Raw genomic sequence first — 19910 nt, 5'->3', positions numbered from 1 at the left:
CAAGGATTTAAAATCCACTAAAGCATTTATATTATATTGTAAATGAGAGATTATATGTATATGTACTATGTATGAATATAAATTTCTCTCTATTTAGGCTGCTCATTTAGAAATCAGATTATAACAATAATCATAATAATTTAATAATCATTATTGACAGCAAAACAAGCCTAGCAAAAATATGAATATATATATACAGATATGGAAACTGATATAAATTTAGTAGTTAGAAAGAGAAACAGGTAGATATAATGCTTACACTATCTGGTAGAATACTTTATTCGAAAACAATAAAAGTCACAAAAAATTTTCTTAGGAATTACTTGATGCTGAGCCAACAAGGATAACTATAGGCTGACACATTAAGACTTGAATAGCATTTATTGGGGATTATTCACGGAGACTGTATTCAAACACTTGGTTTCCCTCTTGCCCATCATATTCTGGAATATTTCAGAGCCAATCATTAGACTCTAGATTCTGGTGGGTACAATTATAACAAGGGGAAGTTTTCAAGGCCCATTTTAGACTTTTTGATGCATACTTTTTGTACTACAAGAATGCTCTGTTTTTGTCTTAAGGCACTTGGGGAATTTGCCTCATCCTGTGGTTTCAGGGAGAATCATTTCTCTTCTTAGCTCCTTTAAGCAGTTGGATTCTCTGAGAGGCAGGCACAGAAATGGAAAATGCAAATGGTTTATTGGGAAGTAACACCTGTTAAGGGAAAGGGAAAGGAAGGAGGACTGGGCTGAGGTTGCCATTAGGCTACAATTCAGACCTGATGAATTCTGGCAGCTCGGTGGGGAACTTACTAGTAAAATCTCACCTAGGTCACTCATTGGCTTTAGTTCACCCTTACAAGATAATAACATCTGTTCAGAGCTCAGGTAAACAATCCATGACTTCACAGATGAAGGCTATCTTCTAACCAGATGTCCTTACAGGTAGGTAGCAAGTACCTGAAGGGAGATCTGAGCAGCACAGCCCATGTCTGCCACATTCTTCAATAGAATCTTTTTTTTTTTTGAAGATTTTTTTCTCCAGAGTTTAATCTAAAAAACAAGTATGTATATACTATATGTATATGGTATGCAGGATATATTTTCCATATATGGTATGCAGGATTTAAACTGGTGATAAATTCTTAGTTTATACTTTCTTTTTTTTAATAGAATCTTGATAAGATATAGTCCTTGTTTAAGATTCAAAACCTTGTGGTTTCAATTCCATGATGGGGCAGAACTTACACTGACTTCTCTCCGTATCGCTCTCTGTGAAACCAACTTCCTGGAAGATCTCTCCATACCCTACATGCTCTGTAATGGACTTCCCATCTGTTGACCTAGAGGAGGGCTTTTCCTAACCAACACTACTTCCTGTGTCCAATGCATGTTTTCAGTGATATTTTTACCCTGCAAAGAGGAAAGGGATTCTTTTTTTTTTTTAATTTACAAGATTAAAAGAAATTGTTTAACATTGACACCTTCTGTATCACACAAGTAAACACTGCCTTCCATGCCCTCAGTAGCTGTAAATCTGCATTCATATCCATTTTACCACCAATTTCAACATATCTGTAGAAACACAGATATTTGCACCCTCTCACATGAATCTCACAAATGGCTGAGACCATTGTGTTAATAGCCTCAAATTTTGTTGGGGTCAATATAAGATCCTGATTTGTTTAAAGTTAATTATTTCTTTATCTTTCAAATTTTTCTCACATTTTTCAATGCCACCTGGGAAAATAAACTTAATTTCCTAACTGCAGTTTCATTAAAGCAACAATCTAGAAGAAATACCCTTCCAGTTATCTACACTGGAATTTGACTCAACATTGTAAAATGACTATAACTCAATAAATAAAAAAAAAAAGTTAAAAAAAAAAAAAGAAATACACTTCCAGAAGTTTAACATTCAGTGCTGAAAGCCCTTACTGCTCTTGTGTGAACTGTATAACAAATGAGAGACAGAGCTTTATCTGACGTTAGCTAGAGCAACAAAGGTAAGCAAGAATAGAGAATATTTTACCACCAACAACAATCAAATTGACCTGATATTTATAGAACACTATACCAACAATTGTTGAACACATACTCCTTTCAAATGGAACCATGTACAAAGTTAAGTCATAATCCAAGGCATAAAGGAAGTCTCAACAAATTTCAAAGAATTTTTAATATATAGTCTCATCTCTGAGCACTTGGAGTTAAATTATAAATCAAAATGAAAAGATACCTAAAACAAATAAACACATATTTTTCAAGTGAGCAGCACTTCCAAATACCATGAGTCGAAGAAAAGTTAAGAGAAAACAGTGTGGACCTATTTTGAAGTGAAAGAAAATTAAAGATAATGAAAATAAACATAGAAAAATGTATGGGATGTAGCTGATGCAATCTGTAGAGAGAAATTAATTGCATTAAGTGCTTTTAACAGAAAAGAAAAAAGTCAATAATAATCTAAGATTTCTCATCACGTGCCTAGTTAAAAAGGAGCAAATCAAGCCAAGGTTAAGTAGCAGACAGCAAATAATAAATATAAGAGAATGAATCAATGAAGTACAACACACAGAAAAATAAATAAATAGATAATGGTTATGTAGAGACTCAGACACAGAATACAAACTTGTGGTTGCCAAGGGGGTAGGGGGTGGGAAGGGACAAACTGGGATTTCAAAATTTGCAGATACTGACAGGCATATGCAGAATAGATAAGATTATACTGTACAGCACAGGGAACTATATACAAGATCTTATGGTAGCTCACAGTGAAAAAAAATGTGACAATGAATGTATATATGTTCATTTATAACTGAAAAAGTGTGCTCTACACTGGAATTTGACACAACATTGTAAAATGACTATAACTCAATAAAAAAATGTTGAAAGAAAGAAAGAAAGAAAGAAAGAAAGAAAGAAAGAAAGAAAGAAAGAAAGAAAGAAAGAAAGGTTCTGTAGAAATACAAATAAAATTGATAAACTCCTAAAAGTAATAGCCATGAAAATAAAAGAAAAAAAACATAAATTAATAATATCAACGATGGAAAATCACTATATATCCTAAAAATATTAAAGGGATTAAAAACGCTTATACTAGTAAATTGAACAATTTAGATAAAACTGACAAAGTTCTTGGAAAAAAACTTACAATGACAAAAGTTGAAATAGAAACTATGCATAACTGAATACCTGCTAATACAAGAGCAGGAACTTCAAAAAAGAGATATTCAAATAAACATTGGAACATAAAAATAAGCTCAACAATATCAATCATCAAGAAAATGTGAATTAAAACCACAAGATATCACTACAAACCACTAGAGTAGGTAGAGTTAGAAAGACAGACCACATTTCAGTGATACAAACCTCCCAGACCTCTCATGCAATGTAGGTGGGAGTGTAAAATGGTACAATTTCTCTAGAAATAATTCCTCAATGTTTTATGAAGTTACAGTCCCTTACTATTTAAACCATTCATTCTATTCTTAGGCATTTACATAAGACAAATACAAATATGTGCCCACATAAGAACTTCTACAGAAATGTTTATCAAATTTGTAATTACATTAGGTCTAAGTTGGAAGGAGCTCAAATTTTCATCTACAGTGAATCAACAAACTATATTCAGGCAATGAAATAATATTTATAAATTTTAAAGAACAACTGATTTATACTGTTACATAAAACTACATGAATAAGGAGTATACACTGATTTCATTACTATAAAATTCTAGATTAGGCAGAGGTAATCTACATAGCAGAAAGCATATCAGTGACTACTTGGGGCAGTGACTGTGGGGGTGCCTGAAAGGAATCATCATAGAATATTCTGAGATGATGAATATGTTCTCTATCTCAATTTTGGTGGTGGTTTCATGTCTGTTTATATTCATCAAAAGTCACCAAATGGCATAGTTATAATCATTTATGAAAATTATGCCTCAATATAGTTTAATAAAAACATCTAATTATACACAAATAATACTTTAAATGCAACTTTACAAAATATAAACAATCAGAATGAACAGTAATATTTCACTCTTGTCTTTTTTCCATTGAAGGACTGGATAGATAAAAATGTCTCCCTGGCTGGACAGCCTCATGTAAATAAATAAAATTAGAACACTCTTTCACACCATACACAAAAATAAAATGGCTTAAGGACTTAACCATAATACAGAACATTGTAAGTCTCCTAGAAGACAACATAGGCAAAACATTCTCTTACATATATTGTAGCAATGTTTTCCTAGGTCAGTCCACCCAGGCAATAGAAATAAAAACAAAAATAAATAAACAGGACCTAATTAAATTTGTAAGTTTTTGCACAGCAAAGGAAACCATAAACAAAACACAGAAACAATCTATGGAATGGGAGAAAATATTTGCAAACAATGCAAGTGACAAGGGTTTAACTTCTAGAATATATAACTAGCTCATACAACTCAATAAAAAAAAAAAAAAAAACAAACAACCCAATCCAAAAATGAGCAGAAGATCTAAACAAACATTTTTCCAATAAAGACATACAAATGGCCAACAGGCACATAAAAATTCTCAACATTGCTAATTATCAGAGAAACGCAAATCAAAACTACAATGAGGTATCACCTCACATCAGTCAGAATGGCCATCATTAAAAAGTCCACAAACGATAAATGCTGGAGAGCACTGACTTACTATATGATCCAACAATCCCACTCCTGGGAATTAACTCAGGGAAAATTCTAATTCAAAAAGATACATGCACCCCAAGGTTGATAGTAGCACTATTTACAGTAGCTAAGACATGGAAGTAACTTAAATATCCATCAACAGATGAATGGATAAAGAAGTTGTAGAAGTTGATATACACAATGGAATACTACTCAGCCATAAAAATGAAATAATGCCATTTGCAGCAACATGGATGGACCTAGAGATTATCACACTAAGTGAAGTAAGTCAAAAAAAAGAAAAAAAAATACCATATGATATTACTTATATGTGGAATCTAAAAAATTGATGCAAATGAACTTATTTACAAAACAAAAATAGACTTACAGGCATAGAAAACAAACTTATGATTACCAAAGGGGAAAGGATGAGGGGAGAGATAAATTGGGAATTTGGAATTAGCAGATACAACCTACTATATAAAAACAGATCAACAACAAGGTCCTATGGTATAGCACAAGGAACTATATTCAGTGGTTTGTAATAACCTGTAATGAAAAAGAATATGATAATGACTACATACATGTGTATAAATTAATCACTATGCTGTATACCAGAAACTAACACAACATTGTACATCAACTATCATTCAACTAAAAAAATAAAGTCTCCCTGGCTAAAGATGGAGAGACGAAACCTGAATACTTCATATCCTAAGTAAGAAAATCAGATGAGTGACTCCCTATGAGTTATTAAGAAACTAATTTAAATCTCTCCAATACTGGGTCACTGACTACTAGACTCACCATGTGGTAAGCACTTATTTTAAATATTAAGCAGAACTTCATAGGTTAGAGAGGTAAAAGTACAAAATAATAGATCAATCTCTTCTATCAGTGTAGTCCCCATAATGCATTCTTTAACAGGTAAAATAACTGACATACACACACACAGCACACAGGCTGTACTGAAACTCCAGTTTTCAATAAAATCAGAATTTGTCTTGTATCATTTTCCAAAGATTATCCCCCAGTGAACTAGCTGCCTTTTACAGATGCAAAATTATCCAGGGTATTTTTAATTACTTCTACTGAAAAAAATCAGTCACTGATTTCAATAGGATAAAAACATTTACCACAAGTGATGGAAAAATCTACTGCCTCATAAAAAAAAAGGAGCATATGCAATTATTAATAAAGAATAAATTAAATATTAAGGTTATTAAGCATGTAATTATAATTTTCTAATCCATAATTATATACTATAGGCCTCCAATCTTGTTTTAATTTTTAAGAAACCAGGGAAAGGCTAAGGGTGATGGCTATGTATAATGTGTCAGATTAAGGTGTGAAATAATTTTTCTATGGCATTTTTACAAAGCACATTTTTGATACAATATGGATTTTTTTCAGGAGATTTTGTGACTAAAATGCAAAATTGGACAGAATCTCCAGTGAAAATATACAGTGATAGATGGCAACTTAATGTATTTCTATTGCTTTGGGAAAACTAATTTTGCATTTGCATACTTGTTTTCCTTCAGTCTTCAAGAGATATAATTTGTATTCCAGATAAATCGGTTCATGTTTAACTGCTGATGTTCAGACACTGAACAGCTATATACAGGTAATATAAAGATGAAGGGAATACAAATGCCTCTATTCTCCCAACAGTGCCTGCCATTATCTGAATCCAGTATTAAGGGAGAAATAGAAAGCGATCTATAATGCAGCCTTTGAAGTACCATTTCTTGAGCAAAGAGCAGGTGAAGAAGAGCGAAACTTTTCCAACACAGTGCCAGAAGTCCAGCTTCCTACCTTCCTAAAACACTCACTGTGAAAGTCTCCTGGATCTCTGGGCTTTGAAGATGAGTAAATGTTTGCTGGGCAGACAAGGAAGGTGTATTTATTGAGGAAGAGGGGGAATAGACAGAGAGCTAGAAACTTTCAGATGAGGGATAAACTCTAGTTCAAGGTTCTTGTGGTTAGCAACTGCCCATTAACATGTGTAACTCTGATATTTTCCCTTAAAAGCACTCAGAGAAAATGCCAAGCCTCTTCTCTTGAATTAGCGAGGTCCCTTTTTTTAGTCACTGGATTTAATAGTCTATTGAAAAACCAGTATTCCATCAGGAGGAGAAAGAGGCATCTGCTCCATCCCCTAACAGTGTGTAACTAACAGCTTTGCCCAGCTCTAACAAATTACCAAAAGCTTGGTGGCTTTAAAACAATGCGAGTATCTTACGGTTCTCAAGATTAGAAGTTGAAAATGGCTTCACTTGGTTAAAATCAAGATGTTAGCAGGGCTGTGTTCCTTCTAGAAGGTCTAGGGGGAATCCACTTCCTTGATTTTCCCAGATTCTAGGGGATCCCCCTCCATCTTCAGAGCCAGCAATTGCTCGTAGTCTTTTCTATGTTACATCATTGACTATCCCACCTCCGTCTTTCACTTTTAAGAACCCTTATGATATCACTGGACACATCCAGATAATACAGAACAATTTTCTGATCTCAAGGTCAACTGATTACCAACCTGAACTCCCCCAGCCATGTAATACATTTACAGGTTCATGAACATCTCTGGAGGAGGGAGTATTATTCTGCCTACCACACCCGCTCAAGTTTTAAAAATCCAAATAACTGAGTGACACGGAAAGGTAAGGCCTAAAACGCTCTTACGCTCAGAACCTTGACAAGTGTCATTTAGCCACAGCTGGAAATGAGGCACAGGACATACAGAACTATTTTTGTAAGTTTCTCCTTTTCAGGCAAAAATATAAAAAAAGAAGACCGGTAGCTGTCTAGTGCTGAGGGTGAGAGTGGGGTTAACTGTAAATGAGCATGACAGAATTGCAGGGAGTGACGGAAATGTTCTAAAATGGGACTGTGGTGATGGCTGCGTATCCCACAAGTTTAATAAAAAACACCGAATTATAAATTTTACAGTCTGTAAATGGTATCTCAATAAGGGTATTAAGAATTTCACTTTGCCTTCTTATACAACAATTTTATTAAAATTATAAAAATACCACTGTGAAAGTATTTGCATATTTGAATGGCAGGAGACTGGGGTACTATCTTTTCAAGACTTTTAAAATGTGTCCATTTCTTTCATTTTTGCTTAAAATACTCTGTATTTCCTCAGACTTAAATGTTAATGACACAAGCAGTTAGACACTGACATTTAAAGAATTTATTCATGTTTTCAGTGATTTAAAGAAACTCTTATAGATCTCCCTGATGGCAGAATACAGGTGTTGAGAAAACCATGTGCAATTGTAGCTCTCTGGGAAAATCCCCAGGAATATCACCTTGCTTTCATCCTTTAAGAGTACCTGTCGAGTTTTTCACGTTGCAAGGAATCATATGAGCCCCAGCAGATGTGGACTTTTGCTGATACTGGCCTTTTCTCTTCACACTAGGTGACTAGGTCCTGCCGAAGCCACAGGGCTAGCAGAGTGGAGTGGAAATCCCTGGTAACTAAGTTCTCTAACCACAAACAGAAATGGTACCAAATACATTTCTCTTCTCTCCCTTTCCCACCCATCCCGTTCTCTATTCACAGATAAAGTGTACCAAGGATACTGCTAGACAGCAGACTTCTGAGAAGGCATGGCCTGCAACAGAGGCACAGACCCACCTACACACCCTTCCACACACAGCATTCTCATTATGGCACTGAGCTGCAATAGAGAAGATGAGGTCAGAAGCCTTCACAAACGTCATTCTGTAAGCCCAGAATACATGTTCCAGCCTCTCGTCGTATATTTCTACTTTCTGCCAGAAAGTCACTTATTTAAGAAGTTCTTCACCTATTATTCTGTCATTCATTACATTTGTCACATGTTATAATTATGCATTTATTTGTCTGATTAGATTTATTGTCTGCATCCCCCACCTTGTTCACTGTTATCCACACAATGTTTCACATACAACTTAGAACACCCAAAGTGTTACACAAATATTCATGGATTGAATGAATGGATAAGTAAACGAGTGTAATGAAAGCGTCAGAAGACACGACTCTGTCATTTTCAGGTGTCAATTATTGAGTAAATCACATAACATTACTGAGTTTCCGCTTCCTCACCTATATTATTGGAAAATAACAGCTTCCCTGCTTTTCTCAAAGTGTTACGTGAGGGTTAATTTTGGAAACATCTAAATCCCACAGAAATATAAGAAATACACTTCCCATCAGAAAACATAGCAGACAAGTTAATCCTAAGGGAGTGATAAAATGCTTATTTTTCTAATTAGGCTACATTTACTCGATCAAAGAAAATGACCTTGAGAACATGATATAGATCCAAAGTCTGGACATAAAAGTTCCAGTGCCTCAGTGTCCCCTTCCCTTTGATACGTGGTTTATCTGGGACTTTGCTTGGACTGAATTAGCAAAGTTTTACTCCCACCCCAGGCTTTTCTCCTGTGGTTTTTCTATCACTCCACACAACACAGCAGGTAGTCAAAAAGCTCAGTTGCCCTCTCAGAGGATCTGTGACTCAGGGAAGTTGCAACCTGTCAATGTAAGTGACATCTAGACTCTTACCCTAAGTATCTTGACTATAAGTCTTGATACTAGTCATGTGTCTTGAAAGAACACTGTGTAATTACAATCCTATTAAAAAATCAGATTTAACAAAAAGCCCTCAAAATAAAAACAATTTAATGTGATTGTCTGCCCATAGTTTCTGCATTGACATTTGAACAATGATTTGGATCTGTCAACATACTGAGGGGGAAATATAAAAAATTTGGAACTTCATATTAATATAACTTTTATGAAAGCTGAAGTATTAAGATAGCCCTATATGGCACTTGTTCTGTTTTAGTTTATTACAAATATGTCTTAAGGACTTTGAGTTTCTAAAAACTTTACTAAGAAGTGTTTTTGAAACAGTGGATGAAACTTCAAAACAACTGCTTAATTTTAAGAAAAATTATCTGAAATTTAAAATTCAGAAAATTACTCTGTCTTGTTTGCAAAAGTTTGGAGAATAAAGATGACTGATGCAGGGAATGAGAAAAAGAGAAATGCTGCAAAAACACATTGTAACTTGAGAATTTCTAGTCAAGTCTCTAACGAGAAAAAAAAGTGTGCAAGTTTGAGATGTAGATAATTACAATTTGACCACCTTTTCTATCTGCCTGACACTGTGCAAAAGTTTTCTGATCAAGACAATGGTTATAGTAGGTAATCATTCCAATGGAATCGTCAATTAAAACTGTTTCAGCAGAATTAACAAATAATGAGGAATCATGATTAAGTTTGTCTAAAGAAGCATTATTTATCACCAATTCATATTTTTTGCCTGCAGGTATGAGGACCATATACCAATTTATTTAGTGTTGTAATAGAGACAAAAAAAGCAAAATGGAAATAGCATGATTTCTCAATTTATAGTATAACATCCATTCTGTACTTTAGTTTTTGAGACAGAAAGAAAATCCCTTCTACTTGTACCTCTTCAATTCTTTCATTATTCTACTACTAAAATTTTTCCAGCTACAAATCCATTTGTTTTCACTATCCTGCAAATATTATTAAAATTATCCTAAGCTCAAAAAAAAGAGTATTGTGTAATTAAAACAATTTAATCAAAACTAACCTTTATTTATCTATTGAGTGGTAGAAAATACAGGGAAAGAGAATCTTTTGAATTGTTCATACGGTAGAATTGCAAATCAAAGCAAGACTGATTCATTTCTAAAATATCTTTTCAACTCTCAACCATACGTTTCTCTGAATTTGGCCATAGCCCGTCAGCAGATAAAAATGAAGGAGAATTTCAGAAATGCTGGGTATCAATTGTGAGAGGTAATGGCAGTTCAGGAAAATGTTATCTGTGTGAACTGCAATTATGTAATTCTTACCTCAGCTACATTCCATGGCTCTGTCATTCATCCTGCTTTGTGCTGCCTGAAGTTCACTGCCTAGAGGAATAAAAATAAAGAAATGCAGTGTCTTTGGTTAAAGTCTGTAAAGCAATTTTTTGGTGAGTCAAACTAAAACTGTTTCCCATTTAGTGCTTAATAAAAACCACAGGGAATGTATACCTCAATTGCTGTACAAATACAATATATTCTGTTTTCAAGAAAATAATTATTTAGCCCATGGAGAGGAAAACATATTCAAAGAACTATCTCAGCTAGCTAACTTCTATTATTCTTAGGTATACCCACCCCATGCAGTGCAGTGGTAAGCCTTGTGACTAGAATATGTATATGATTTGAAATGTATGCAATTGAGTTAGCTTTACCCAGAGTAGTTTCACCTCTTTGTTGTTTTATAGGTAATTCAGGACAACTATTAAATTATTAAATTAATTACATTATTTACCAGAGGTAAATTATTTACCAGAGGTTTTTCTTACACTTAAGAATGTTACTTGACAGTCATCTATATAATCTTATTAAAAGATTTCTGGAAATCACCTGAAGTCTCTCTCCAATTTTTTTCTCAACTAGCCAAATTCCAATACAATTGGCTCATTCTCTGCATGAGATCAGTTGCAGTAAAAAAAAAGTTTGATACCTGAAATTAATAATCAGATAGTGGTAGCTTAATTTATCCCATCACTTCCTATCAGAAATACAGTACAGAAATGAATCCTAAGGTAGTAAAAAAATGCTCAACAGATACTCAATAAATAACTGCTGAGCAAACATTCCATTCTAGGCTCTATAGGAGGTGTTTAAACAGAATTTAATGTTATTTTGTCCAATATTAAGTCCAAACCAAGGTGCCCTGTGAAGTGAAATGGCTGGAAAAGGTACTTAATTAGAGGCCTCTGAGCAGATGGGGGAAATAAACTATGAAATTAGTCATCTGATTCCCACTTGGTAAACTTTGTCAAATAATGCCTATTTGAATCACTGTGAGAAACACACAAATCACTCCTTTTTATAGGTTGCATCAGGATTATGACCAATGATATTGGTATTAAGTAGTAAGTCTGATTTGACAAGGTCATATTTGTTAGTGCTGATGCTAAACTAAGTGAATAGGAGGATTGGAACTGTTTGAAACTGAGATTTCAGAGCTCAGGCAGATATTGAAAATGATGACATTTAAGATATGATTATGGGAGAGGGAGAAGGAGGTGGAGTGGAAAAAAAAGTTATACTGAAAGATGAGGGAAGAGTCCAGGGAACTGGAGGGATATTTATGTGGATGTCGAAGTCCTAATAAATAATAAAGGAAAAAGGTGGAAAAGAAGATTATGAAATAAGAGGTAAAAAATCTTCAGTAAAGAAGGAGGTATAATTGTGAGATTTGTAGTAACTAGCCTTAAACTACATGAAGCATATTCTCCAAAGTAGTCACGATTTTTGAAGGAGACAGAAAATTGTTGGAAAGAGGTAATTTTAATAAAGAAGGATACCTATTCCATCTTTAGGACTTGTGATAGACAGGATGTGAGAGAGAAAATACAGTCCCCACATGAGTTGTTTTGTTTTGTTTTGTTTTTTGATTCTCCACAGTATTTTTGGTGGTGCTGTTTTTGGTCTACTAGCTTTTGCTTGCCTGTAAAACTTCCGATCTCTCCATCAAACCTAAATGAAAGCCTTGCCAGGTAGAGTATTCTCAGTTGTAGGGTTTTCCCTTTCACCAATTTCAATATATCATGCCACTCACTTGTAGCCTCTAGGGTGTCTACTAAAAAGTCTGCTGACTGTCTCATGGGAGTTCCCTTGTATGTAGCTTGTTGATTTTCCCTTGCTGCCTTTAAGATTTTCTCTTTGTCTTTAATTTTTGTGATTTTGATTACAGCATGTCTTGGTGTGACCTTCTTTGTGGTGATCTTGCTTGGGGTTCTCTGTACTTTCTATACTTAGATGTTTTGTTCCCTTTCCCTAGTTAGGAAAGTTTTCATCTATATGTTCTCTGCCCCTTTTTCTCTCTTTTCTCCTTCTGGGACCCCTATAATGTGAATTCTAATATGGTTGATGTTGTCCCAGAAGTCTCTTACACTGTCTTCATTTCTTTGTTCCCTTTTTTCTTCAGAGTCAGTGATTTCCTATTCTTCTTCCCAGTTCACTGATCCCTTCCTTCCTCTGTATCATCTAATCTACTGTTGATTCTTTTTAGGGTATTTTTTATTTAAATGTTTTTAAAAATGCTTATACTTCATCTCTGAGTCTCCTTTATAATTTCTATCTTAAAAACTTCCAAGTTCTCATTTTGTTCATCTAATCATCTCCTGAGTCTTTGAACATTTTTATGATCATTACTTTGAAATCTATATTGGGTAGATTTCCTATTTCCACTTCACTTAGTCCTTCTTCTGGGGTTTTATCTTGTCCTTTTTGGGAACATAGTCCTCTGTTGCCTTATTTGGCCTAATTTGTTGAGATTTTTTTTCCTATATATTTGGTAACTTCGTTATGTTTCCTGAGCTTGGAGAAGAGGACTTTTGTAGGAGACAATCAATGCACTGCAGCAGTGCACTACCCTGTGGTCACCGGCATTATAAGCTCTAAGTGTGCCCTCTGTGTGGGCTGGGTCCTTCTGTTGTGGTGGGTGGGTTCTTCTGTTGTGATGTGCTGACCATCGTGGGCAGGATTGTAAGTGTGGCTGGCCCACAGTCTAGTTGGTAGCTAGTTCCTGCCTTGTGTGGAGGCTGTGAGTCACTGGTGGGCTTGGCCACAACATGAGGTGGCTGACTACAGAATCCAGGAGGTTCCTGGGGTAGTGCAGACTCACTGGTAGGCTGGGCCACATTCTACAGTCAATGATTGTGGTGCCAAGGTTCCCAAAGCTGATACAGGTTAGCTGGTGAGTAGATCTGAACCCTGGGGCAATTGGCTGTGGGGCCCACAATGTCTCAGACCTGTTGTCAGCCTGCTGGTGGGTGTGTCTAGGGCCCAGGGGGAGGTTCCAGGGCTGGTCCTGGCAAGCTGGTGGTTGGGCAGGCTCCTGACAGTCTGTGGGGCTGTGGAGGTCCTATTTTCTGCCGAGTGGCGGGCAGGGACATGTCACACGTGATACAGGGCTGATTTGAATTCACAGAATGGTGAAGCTGGCTGCTGGGGCTAGCACCAACCCACTCACAGGCAGAATCACATCCCAGTGTCTCTGGCTGCAGGATCTGGGATTCCTGGAGCTAGGTCAGCCTGCTGCTGAGTGGGGCCAAGGCCAAGAGTAGCCAGGGCTAGTGCTGGCTCACTGCCAGGTGGAGCTAGGTCCTGGGGTCTCTGGCTGCAGGGACTTGGGAATCCTGGGATGTTAGTGAACTGGTTTCTGAGACTGGGTCCTGATTTCTCTGGTGGATAGGGCTGTGTCCTGGGGCAGCTCTGGGCGCCTTATGGTAGCCGACCTGCTGATAGGTGGGACTGTGTCCCTGTCCAATTAGTTGCTTGGCTTGGCCTGAGGCATCTCAGTACTGGTGCTAACAAGCTCACATGAGGGGCTGGGTCCTGGTGATAATCAATTTGAAGGATTCCAAAATGGTGCTTGACAGCACTAGAGGCCTCCTAGTATAAGAAGTTCCCCAAATTGGCTGCTGTCAGTGTCTGTGTCTTCAGGGTAAGCTGTAGTTGCTTCCTCCCTCTCCAGGAGGCTCTCCAAGATCAGCAGATGGGTCTGACTCATGCTCCTTTCAAATTACTGCTTCTGCTCTGGGTCCATCCCAGAGCACGTGAGATTCTGTGTGCATCCTTTAAGAGTAGACTCTATTTTTCACAGCCCTCTGGCTCTCCAAAAGTAAGCCTCACTGGCCTTCAAAGCCAAACATTCTGGGGGTCTGTCTTCCAAGTACAGGACCTCTGGGCTGGAGAGCCCATCATGAGGGTCAGACTCCTCGCTATTTGGGGAGAACCTCTGCAATTGTAATTATCTTCCCACTTGTGGGGTCAGTGTGGGTTTTGACTATACCGTGTCTCCACCCCTCCTACGTGTCTTATGGTTTCTTCTTTTTATCTTTAGTTGCAGAAAATCTCCTAGTCTTCCGGTCTTTCTCATTATTAGTCGCTCTGTAAATAGCTGTAATTTTGTGTTCCCATGGTAGGAAGTGAGCTCCTGGTCTTTCCTACACTGCCATCTTACATGAACTTATTTGAGAGGCCACTATTTAGCCACCACAAGCACATGAAGTCATGGTACCTTTTGTCTAGAAAGCAGTACCTCTGCTGACAGCTGATTTGCCCTGGCTTAATTGCTACAACATTCAAATAAGCAGAAGTAATTTCTTGTCTAGGTTAGTCAGGCCATTTTTTTATTCTCGTAATTACTGGAAATTACTTATGTTTTTACAAACCTTTGTAGACACTATGGCTTTTTACTATTTAGAACAATTAATGCTATGATACAGTAATCACTAAATGATAAACATTTAAACATGGAGAAACATTTTAATTTGAAACTACTAGAAAAGACAGGTACAACAACAGCCATCAATCAGTACACATCTCTTTGGCCGATTACCATGTACATTTCAAATTTGGGTATTTTGGTTCTAATAATAACTGCCAGCTATTCATTAGTCAATAGGCGATATATAAGTCTACCATATTTTTCCTAGAATTCAGGTCATTAATGGCTTTTCTTAAATTTTCTAGCAAAAACGGTGGTATTTTGAAGATAATGTTATTGTTTTAAATGCTTTAACCAGGCCAAAAGTCTAATTTACTGGGCTTTACCTTTATTCATAAAATTAAATGTCAGACAAAATGTTTTGAGTAATATGTTTTATTATTAAAGATTTATAAAGCATTTTAATAATCAAACCAAAATTATTATTATATGTAAACAGGCTTTTTGAAAAGCTTGTGCTTAACTTCCTACAAATCTGACCAAGTAACATTCCATGATGAGTTGAGATGGAAGCCAGTGATTGGGGAATGGATTAATAAAATGTCAAATTCTCTTTGTAATTTACTATCTCTCCAAAGGGACATTTTGTAAATTCCATGTCTTCTAAAATCTGGTAGTAAGTCTTCTGGAAAATGCATTTTACATTATAAGCAGTAGATGCTATTGCAATTTCAGTACCAAGTATTTAATCAGACTGTCTATATTAATAACTAAACCTTTCCCTTGATATCTTCTTAGAATACATAATATCACTGCATAAGCATAAACGTTCCCTTTTCTATATGTTGGGCTGTCACCGCAAGAAAACTTAAACTGTTTAAGACCTAAAAATTATTTCATTCCTTTTTTTCATGCCCTGGAATACATAATATTCTGCCATTATGAATTTGTTTTAAATGATCCATATTTTCATTTTATTTTAAGAAAGGAGTATTTATTGGAGACTTCTGGGAAGATAATGCTAAGAGCAAACATTCCAGGAATTCCATCTTTTATATTCTCAATAAAATATACATTGATAAAAAGTAAGTCTCCATTCCTTAAAATTTACTGTATAAAAAGTACTATGATAGACACAACATATTTTAACACATTCAGTTTTCACAATAACCTTTTGAAAGACTGAAAGTGAAACTCTAGGGGATCAACTGCCCAAAGCTACTTAGCTACAAAGAGGCAGAGCTGAGATTTTTGACCCAATCTATCTGATATCAAAGTCTAATTGTTTAAAGTATGCACATAGGAAAAACTTTGTCAGCCTGAAAGCTAACATCAAGTATAAACCATATTAAAGCCTCCATTTCCATTTATAATAAAATATAAAAACAGAAAACTTCAAAGTAGCATAATTAATCTATATTTTAAAAATTTAAATATTGAGTGACATACATAAGAATATTTATTGTTTTTGAAAACCTTAAGTCCAGAGGAACATAAATGATGAAGCATGCATCAGAATCATGGAAATATCCACTTCTATGGTATGGAAATATACATCTGAGGTAGTAAAATTATCTCTCCCCCAAGAATAATATTTAAACCATTTAGAAACAAATAATTTCAAAGAAAGAGTGAATTCCTGATACACCTTCTTTCCTATACCCTTTCTTAACTTGGAATGAAACCTGTTGCATCTTGGGTTGAGTAAAGACACTACACCCACAGAAGACACCACAGCTAAAAGATAATATATCAGCAATAATATGTAAGCTGGACCAAAAAATGAAGAAACCAAGATAAAAGAATATTTAAATGAATAAAGGGTATCAAAAAACAAAAATATTTTCCACTTCTAATATGGCACAAAATCCTTCTACTGGATTAATTATCCTGAAAATAATAACTATTAAGAACTGTGTATTATAATTAAAAAAAAAACTACCTGAAAGCCCTGGGACTAACAAAAGACAGATTCTGGAGAAGAATCAAAACTTGAAAGAAGAATGAACAACAAAATATCTGAAAAAGAAATAAAGAAAACCATCCCATTCAAACAGCATCAAAACCAATAAAAATACTTAGGAATAAATCTAACCAAGAAGGTAAAGACCAGTGCACTGAAAACTACAAGACTATGATGAAAGAAAACAAAGACGACCCAAACGAATGGAAAGATATCCCCTGCTCATGGATCAGAAGAAATAATATTGTTAAAATGTCCATATTACCCAAAATCATCTATAGATTCAATACAATCCCTATCAAAATTCCCAAGGTATTTTTCACAAAAATAGAAAAAAAATTCTAAAATTTGTATGGATCCATAAAAGACCACAAATTATCAAAGCACTCCTAAGAAAGAAGAACAAGCCAGAGGCATCACACTTCTTGATTTCAAACTATACTACAAAGCTATAGTGATCAAAAGAGTGTGATATTCCCATAAAAATAGACACCTAGACCAAATATTCCAATGGAACCCAGAAATAAATCCCTACAAATATGGTAAACTAACATTTGACAAGGGAGCCAGGAACCCTAAATAGGGGAAGGATAACCTCTTCAATATGGTGTCAGGAAAACTAAGTAACTACATGCACAGGAACCAAATTGGACCTCCATCTCACACCACTCACAAAATGAATGAATTAAAAACTTAAATTTAAGAACTGAAACTGTACAACTCCTAGAAGAAAACATAGGGGAAAGCTCCTTGATATTCTCAAGATTTCCTTGTTATGACAGCAAAAACACAAGCAACAAAAGCAAAAATAAAGAAGTAGAATTACATCAAATTAAAAGGCTTCTGCACAGCAAAAGAAACAAATCAGAAAAATCAAAAGGCAAACTATGGAATGGTAAAGAATACTTACAAATCATATATATATGATAAGGGGTTAATATCCAAATTATGTAAAGAACTCATGTATCAGAAAAGCAAAAAAAAAAAAGACAAATAAAAAAAACTCTAATAATCCAATTAAAAACTTGGGCAGGGGAATTGAACAGACAGTTTTCCAAAGACATACACTTGACCAACAGGTACATGAAAAGGTGTTCAACACCACTAATCATCAGGGAAATGCAAATCAAAGCCATAATGAGATACCACCTCACACCAGTAAGAATAGCTATTAACAAAAGAGATAACAAGTGTTGGCTATGGTGTCGAGAAAAGGAAACCCTCCTGGACCATTGGTGGGGATGCAAGTTGGTATAACCATTATGGTTAACAATATGAAGGATCCTCAAAAATTAAAAAAATAGAACTACCATAAGATCCAGCAATCCCACTACCGGGTATGTAGCCAAAGAAAGTTAAATCAGGACCTTAAAGAGAGATATTTACACTACCATGTTCTTCACAGCACTACTCCTAACAGTCAAGACATGGAAACAACATCATCAACACATGAAAGGACAAAGAAGATGTGAATTACATGTAAATAATTATTCAGCTATGTGAAAGAAAGAAATCCTGCCATTTGCAACAACTTGAACAGAACTTGAGGGCATTATGCTAAGTGAAATAAATCAGAGAAAACAACGCAAATACTGTATGATGAAACATATGTGGAATCTTAACAAGACAAACTGAAAAAAGAGTTGTGGTTACCAGGGGTTGGTGGTGAGGAAAATAGGGAGATACTGGCCAAAAGGTATGAAGTTCCAGTTATAGGATTAATAAGTATGGGGATCCAATGTACACATAATGATTAAGCTAATAATAATGTATAATATACTTGAATGTTGCTAAGAGAATATAGCTTTAAGTTTTCTCACCACAAAAAGGAAATGGTAATTACGTGATGAGATGTAGGTGGTAGCCAATAGTATAATGATAATCATTTTGCAATTTATAAATGTATCAAATCAACACACTGTATACCCTAAACTTAAACAATGTTAAGATATCAACTATATCTCAATAAATCTGGAGGTATAAAAACTTTAAAAAAGGATTAACATCATAGGTGTTCCATGTTTTTGCAGTGTTTTGCCTGAGAGCTACAGGGTCAGCAGCTACACAGAGTCATTAAAACCCTGATAGAACACCTTTTATTTTCAGATATGAAGAAAACAAAGGTCAGTGTTTAAATTAACTCTTCAGTGGCTGAAAAGTAAAGGGAGAGTCCCAGAAAGAAATGAATCAGAGAGCCCCAAATTTTGTGCATAAATACTATAAACCTTCGCTGACTAAGAATTTTGTGAACATGGGATAGCATCCAGCTAAGTTAAACTGAATTGATATTTGACGTGTTGCCCAAAACACAGAATTTACAGTTGAAGTCCAACCATGTTACTGCCTAATGAAACAACAATAATCAACGCTTCTCCAAAGGACTACAACAAAACACACTACATGTCATTCACAATGTCCTGACAAATCCCACCTGACATACAAAAAAATAGAAAAATATATTGTAGAACAGGGCTTGGCAAATTTTTTTCTACAAAGAACCAGAAAATAACTATTTTAGGCTTTGCTGGTCATTTAGGTTATCTGTTATATACTCTCCTCATCCTCCTCCTTTTTTAAAAACAAATAAATATTTCCAAGTGGAAAATCTTTCTTAGGTTACCTCAAGACGCCACAAACTATGGCCCATAGGGTTTTTTCACGTCTCCATAGTAGGGGTTGGCAAACTATAGCCTATGAGACAAATTCAGTGCAGCATCTGTTTTTATGAGACCTTTGAATTAAGACTGGCTTTTACATTTTAGCTGACAATTAACTCTCACATATAGGTAAACAATATCAATCCTTATTCTTTTTTTTTTTTTAATTCCGGAAGACAAAATTGAAACTCTTATTACAGCAATTGGAACCAACAAAAACTGATTTTTTTATCCTTAAGTGAGTACTTATTTAGAAATATGTTAGTTGCCTAACAGCCAAAAGCCAAAAGACTCTGTCTTTAAACAATTTTTATGGAAAGGGAAGAAGTGATAAAAATGATTGTTCACCATTCAATGGTTTAATCTTCCTGGAAA

General features: G+C 35.3%; 1 long non-coding RNA gene across 1 annotated transcript in view; it reads right to left on the bottom strand.

The window, feature by feature from the left end:
- Positions 1–19910, bottom strand: part of LOC116282438 (uncharacterized) — a 414543-nt gene that overhangs the window by 123021 nt on the left and 271612 nt on the right. Inside the window, exon 3 of the long non-coding RNA XR_012077453.1 lies at positions 10535–10594. This is a non-coding gene — a long non-coding RNA (uncharacterized lncRNA). The remainder of the gene's footprint in view (positions 1–10534; positions 10595–19910) is intronic.

Source organism: Vicugna pacos, chromosome 11 (genome assembly GCF_048564905.1).
Source record: "Vicugna pacos chromosome 11, VicPac4, whole genome shotgun sequence".
Taxonomy (NCBI): domain Eukaryota; kingdom Metazoa; phylum Chordata; class Mammalia; order Artiodactyla; family Camelidae; genus Vicugna; species Vicugna pacos.
Note: the sequence above shows the minus strand (reverse complement) of the source record. Positions and strands in the feature narration are given on the sequence as shown.